Source organism: Rhinolophus ferrumequinum, chromosome 14 (assembly GCF_004115265.2).
Source record: "Rhinolophus ferrumequinum isolate MPI-CBG mRhiFer1 chromosome 14, mRhiFer1_v1.p, whole genome shotgun sequence".
NCBI classification, from domain to species: Eukaryota; Metazoa; Chordata; class Mammalia; order Chiroptera; family Rhinolophidae; genus Rhinolophus; species Rhinolophus ferrumequinum.
Genome location: NC_046297.1, coordinates 59,007,075 through 59,014,077, shown reverse-complemented (window position 1 = coordinate 59,014,077; position 7,003 = coordinate 59,007,075).

Below are 7,003 nucleotides of genomic sequence, written 5' to 3'. Positions count from 1 at the left end.
CATTTCTCTTCAAAATTTCCAGGTCCTATTTATCACTGCTAGCACTACACGCACACACGCACGCACGCACACAGCATTTAGTTTTTTGTTTTTGTTTCATTTGTTTGCCTGTAATGCATTTTTAAATGCAAGGTAACACCATTTATCATCCAAACGAGACGCTTTTGAAAGTGAGAAGGTACACTATTTCTTCCAAAGAGTCTTTAGGATTTATAGTTTGAAGATTCAAAGTCTCTAATGAGGACGAGGCTAAATAGCGGTTAGGAGACCTTTGGTCTGGAGCGGATTCTGCCACTTGCTGCTGGACCACTTCACCTCTGTGGATCGCGCTTTCCCATCATAAAGGGGCGAATCACAGCAGATGCTTTGGTAAGGTCCTGCCTTTCCAGGGCAGGAGTCACGCAACCACCCACTTTAAAAAATGGATTGAGCTTTTCAAAAGTGACAAGATTTAGGACTTTCCTGTTCTCCCAACCCCAAGTTGGTTCATTGGTTCAGGGCAGGTGAGGCCATTCTATCAGTATGATTTTTTAAGTCTGTCCAGAGGATCCTACGGAGCAGCCAAGATTGAAAACTATGAGCTATCTGACAAATTTTTATCAGTAGGGATACAGACAGGTGAAGTCCCTTGCTCAAAATCATACATAGCTTTTATGTAGCAAACTCTGGTTGTCTACCTGCAAAGCTCCGTCTGTCGTATGTGGTACAAGAGCTCCTGGCACATCAGCAGCAACCTGGTGCTATTTCCAGAACTTCTGTTGCTCATATTTGAAAGTGACGAATCAGCCACCCTCACCTATCAGTTGCAGCAGGTGTCCGGGACTGAAACTTCGGTTATTGTAGAGCTGAGCTCGAGCCCTTGTTCCTTCTGGGCCCAGCAGGCTCTACTGGCCTTCCATACGTCGGGTAAAAAGGAGAGTAAGATGCTCAGAGACTAATTGTGAATTGTCACTAGGAATGCCCAGAGATTGCTCTGGCCTGCATTTCCACACAGAACTATTCTCTGGTACACGACACTGGCATTTGGATTAATGTTACATTCTTGGCTCATTCTTCAGTTGCAGCAACACAGAGATTTCTGTCTACATGTACTATTAACTGTCATCTGAGCTTCCCACTCAATGTAGCTGATAATTACACATTCTGGAAGCCGAGTGTCACAACCAATTAGCTTGACAGGCTCCACTGATTCGGGGAGAAATGGAAGCTGTACAAATCTGTTTCATGGTATCTCAGTATAAACAGAGAAGTGATTAAGTGCAAGGGCTACAATAAAATAATACCGGCTTAAACCCAGGCGCATGAGGAGTGAGGAGGAAGATTTTGAGCTTTGGAGCCAGAGACCAAAGTTCAAATCCCAGATCTGCCACTTACAAGTTGAATGGTCTGAAACTCAAGTTAATTAGTCCTACTTTTATTTTTCCTATATATTTACCCCAAAAGTACATTTAAAAACGGATGTGCTTATTAAAGAAAATAATAAATATCTTTAGTTCAGTAGGCCAGATTAAGAAATAGAACTGACCAGTATTCCCCAAACTTCCACAACTGTACCCATTCTCACATCGCCTCTCTCCCTGGTGGTAACTCAAAGGCTCCTTTATTCATTCCCTTCCTTTCCTCTATAGTCTCCCCACCTGTCTCCCCCTAAATACAGAGGATGCCAAAAAAAAATGCAGACACATTTTAAGAAAGGAAAAAAACTGTATTAAAATTGTAATAACTCAATATATACTGAAAGAAAAAGATGAATACAAGTCACGTTTGACATCTGCAATGACAAGAGGTGCTCTAAGTGGTTCCCATCAGCGTCATTTTAATACAGTCTTTTCCTTTCTTAAAATGTGTATACATTTTTTTGGCACTCACCGTATATTTATATTCTGGTTACCTGTTCTGAATTTTAGAATCATGTTACACGTGTGTCTTCTCTACCTTATTCTATTTATTCCACATTGTGTCTATGAGTAGTTCACATTGATGTATGTGGCTAGAGATCATTTCTCTTCACTACTATATAACTTTCTACTGATTGACTATAAAACACTCTATGCAACCATTCTACTGGTAATGGCCATTTGAGATGCTTGGTATTCTGAAAAACTATCAAAAGAAGCATTTCTGTAAAAATTCTCCCAATGTTTCATCATCAATTTTTCTAGAGCAGGAGTCAGCAAACTACAGTCCAAGGGGCAAATCCAGTGTGCCACCAGTTTTTGCAAATAAAGTTTTACTGAAAATAGCCATATGCACTATGTCACTCCCCAATAAGTAGTTAGGTGTAGTTTGTGGGAAATCCTTAGACTGTCAGGCATATGGCCCGTGGCTGCTTTTCCACTATTACAGCCCCAGACCCCATGTACTTTCCTGAATGGTGCCTATTTCCCCCAGTGCTCAACACGAAAATTCTGTATCCCTCCACTCCAAAAGGCCTAGTTTTCTCTTTTTTGCTTTTTTAAAAAGGACCTTTATAGTCCCTTAAAAAAACAGCCCAAATTGTTAGCAACTACTTAAAAAATAATAATTTTCTTTCCTTGAAGGCAAGAATGTTAAATTTCAAACACTCTGAAAGCTAAAGGGAAATTATTGCGTTCATCTGGGGACAGTAGTTTAGGCATGATTGACGGGTACAAGAATAAAGAATGTTGTTTGGAAATAAAAAGGCTGTTCTTTTTACAGCTTCCTACCTCCTGTTTCCTGTACTTGTTCTTACTTAGAGGTAATCCTTCTTAGTAATAATCTCCTCCTCGTCTCTAGGGCAACTTGGTCTGGAAACAACCAAAGGTGATTCCTTAAGAAACCAAACATGTGGGCTAGTCTGGCCAAATGTGTGGCTACTGCAAGAAGAATGCCAAGACTCTCACATCCTGTGAGCTTTCGGAAGGGAATTCGTTGCCTCCCATCTTTATGAGAGATTCCAATCTCATGTGTCAGAGCTCCCTGGGCAGTCCAGGAGACAGCTCTATCTTGAAGCCTGTTATTTCCTTTGGGTAGAAATATGTCGCTCACCAATAAGTGGTAGGTGTGGTTTGTGGAAAATCCTTGGAACTTAACGCCACAGAGACCAGACTTTGGGAAATCTCGGATCCTTTGCTATCCAGAATTCTCAGATAAATTCCAATCCTGTTGTCTGCTCCGACATGTTTTGATTAAGCAAGTCGTTTGGCTACTATTCATTTCCATTTTGTTTTTCAACAAGAATTTTTAAATAAGAAACAACTATGTGAGAGGTCCAGAGCTGGTACAGGTAAAGAAGAATCTGAAATACCCCTATCTTTAAGGACAGCACCACCTACAATATTTGCAGGACTCATGCAAAATGAAAATGCAGGGCCACTTGTTTGAAAATTCTTAAGATTTTCAAGATGGTAATAGGTGATAGCATAGCATTTAACCAAGTGTGAAGTCCTTCTAAATATGGGGTACTGTGCAACTCGCGTCCATAAAGCCAGCCCTAGTAATCTAGTACATGAGATAGACAGGAAGGTAGTTACCTCACAGAACAAGACAAGAGAAGAAAAAAAAAGTGATGTTAAATGTCTATAAAGTAATGTGTTATGGGCATGTAATTCTAAAGGATAATTAGGGCAGGCAACTCACAGCAGGAGATATTTAAACTGGACCCTAAATGAGTGAAGACACTTTTATAGGCAGAGAATGTAACCAAATGCTTTCTTGGCTGGGAAGCAGCACAAGGAGAATTTTGTGGGGTGAGAACATTGGCTTTGATAGGGAAGAGGCAGGAAGGCCACAAGGGGTTAGAGTACAGCGGGCACAGGGGATGCAGTGCTTCACCGAGAAAGGTCCCTTCAGGTCAATTATGGGGTGTTCCTGGGACCTTGAATTCTTTCAATTTGGACTTTACATTTGGAATTTGAATTGGATATACTGAGCCTTCCAAGATTTTTAAGGAGAAGAATGACATGATCAGTTCTAGAATTCCAGGAAAAGAAAATAACACCAGTTGTAATGCGGCAAATGGATCAGAAAAGAAAGGGGCCAGAGACAGGGAAAACTTTTAGAAAATGATGTCCAGGGCTAGAAGATAAGTTCCCCTGTTACAGAGAGAAAGGAGGCAGAAGGAAGACACACGGCAGTGGCCCTTTCTCCTTTAAAAAACAGAAAAGGGAATTGCTAGGAATTTACATTTGTTTTGTTCTTTACGTTTTTTAAACCACTTTATTGAAGTATGATTGACATATAAAGAACTGTATATTTTTAATGTATGCAACGCTATAAATTTAGGGATACATTAATAAAACTATCACCACTATCAAGGCCATAGATATATCCATCATCTCTCCAAGTTTCCTCCCACCCCCACCCCCTTGTAGTATTATTGTGTGTGTATGGTAAGAACACTTACCATAACATTTACCCTGTTAGGAAATTACAATCCAGCATGGTTAGCTATAGGTACTATGCTGTACAGTAAATGTCCAGGACTTATTTACCTTGTATTCATGAAACTATGTACCCTTTGACCATCACCCCTCATTTTCCCTTCCTCCCACTAGCCCCCAGCAGTCACCATTTTACTCCCTGCTTCTATGAGTTTGATTATTTTAGGTTCCACATAAAAGTGAGGGGTGGATGGGTTATAAATATTCATGCAGCTCTCCGGGAGAACTCGATGCCCATCTCAGGAAGATTGTTTTTGCGCCTTCCCAAGCAATGAACAAGGACAGACCCACACTAACACGTTCTAGGCAGGGCAGCTATAGGCAAGGAGGTCAACTGATGAATGTCATGGTCGATGGAAGGACCTACCCTGAGCTGTCCACACATCATTGTATGTTTGTTCCAGTCAAACCACTGAGCTGTTGAGCTGAAACACCCAATCCTTACCTTAGCTGGGCAGCTTCAGGTAAACACCCAGGAAATCCTTTTACAAATTTTCCAGAAAAGACTCAGAAAGCATCAATTTTGAAATTGAGAGATGAGTAGGAACCAGAAAAATAATTTTTTCAATGTCCTTGCAGGATCTGTTTTAAATACTGAAAGTGTCACTTTGTTCAGGAGAAATTTTTAACAAAATATAAAATTTTGATACAAAAAGAGATATCAAACATTAAAACATGGGTTTCTTGCTTCGATTCAAATTGAGATTACCTGCTGCAAATTCGAGTTGGAACAGTTGTAGGGAAAGAGCTCAATTCAAATCATGGTTCTGCAACTTACTCCTGACCTGATCTAAGTAATTTAGCTTCTGAGACGCTGTCTCCTCATCTTAAAAATGCATATACTGTTATTTGCCCTGCAAACTTCTCAAGATTATTAGATTGAGCAAAAGATGAACACGTACACAACATGCCTTGTGGGGCTTCTTAGAAATCTAAGGTTGTACCAGCAGTACTTCTGACTTCAGGGGTCTGAAATTTTCAATTCACTTCTTTATAACAAATACAGTCCCAGGAAACGTGGTATCAAAACTGTTTGAATTGTTGTTGGTGTATGTACGTGTTTTTACTGTTGTTGTTTGGACAAACTTATAGCAAATATTAGCCGATATTATAACACGAGACTGCATCATAAGAAGCCCTGCCAGGCCCTTTAGTGTGTCACCAAGAAAATATACTCGTTATGTTGTCTTCCGAGCATATGGGAAATGTTAAAATAAGTGAACCCAACAAATACTTGTAAATCACATTGCTCTCGCTTCCCTGTCCCCCCAACAAAAAACACTCATAAATCATCCATTTTATGTATAAGCACAGTTGTTACCTCCTACTTGGCTGCTTCTGAGTGTGCAAACTGGTCACGTTAAGTACTATTCCTGGCTTATAGAAAGAATTCGGCTGGCTCTTGCTCTGACGCGTCTTAGGCTGTTTACATGCTTCCCTCTCCCACTAGAAAGAAAAGGTCTTGAGGGCAGACCGACTTCTTTGTTGCATCCTCGGCTCTCGTTTCAGTGCCTGACACGCAGTAGGTGCTCAGTCAATGGCGAAGGAATGAATGAGGATTAAAGAGTTCTCTTAACTATGCACAGTACGATTTTTCTTCTCCACGTGACTGTCGCATGTTCGTGGGTAGATTTGTTTCCTCTGCATTTCTCCAAAGAGAACGAAGAGCACCAAAGCACCCTTTTGTGTTTTTTCATAACACGATTCTACCTAATGTACACTTTCCATCTTTACACAGTGGTAGCGAGTATGCACGCGAAGACGATCATGGTGACGTGAAGCACCCTCGGTAAGCTGAAGAGCGCATTATTCGTTCCTTCAAGAGGCAGAACAGTGGCGCTGAAGCCACGTTACTTCGAATCACATCCCAGTTCTGCTGCTCTTGCTAGGTGAGCCCAGGCATGGACGTGACATCTCAGAGCCTCAGGACTTTCGCTCGATAATGGAGAAATAATACTGCTCACATGACAGCACAGCTGGGAGGCTCCCATCCTTAGTGTGTTGGAGGATAACGCACGAACAGGAAACACATGCAAGGTGCTGGGAACACAGTAAGTACTCAATAAATACAAGAAAATACAGAAAACCCAAGAAACATTGTTAATCACCTGTTAGATCCAAGAAACTAGCTCTAGTGGGGAGAGACAAGACGTAGTCCCAATCCTCAGGGAGTTTAGATTCTAGGCAGAAAAGATCTCCATCCGGGGAATACTTGATAACAGGGATAATCAGACTTCCCCTCTGTTGTTCTCCCAGAGCTCTGCACCGGCACGTAATTGAGAGAAAAAGGATTTTTATAGCAGCCATGTAAATGGACTGTTATATGCCTCCTAAGACTTCAGCTTTTAAATGTAAGTTGGATAGAAATAATAATAATAGTAATAATAACTGTATCATGCTGAAATTTTTATATTTGATCTCACTTAATCTTTGCAACAAAATTGCAAAATAAATATGTCCAAGCTCTGCCCTCATTTTACAAATTGAAGTTCAGAGAAGACAAATAATTGTCCAAGGTATCAAGGGTATCTAACAGCTGCACTGCCACCACGCCTGGAGATTTTCCCTGGCCTTTTGCTGGAACTCGGCAGCTATATCAA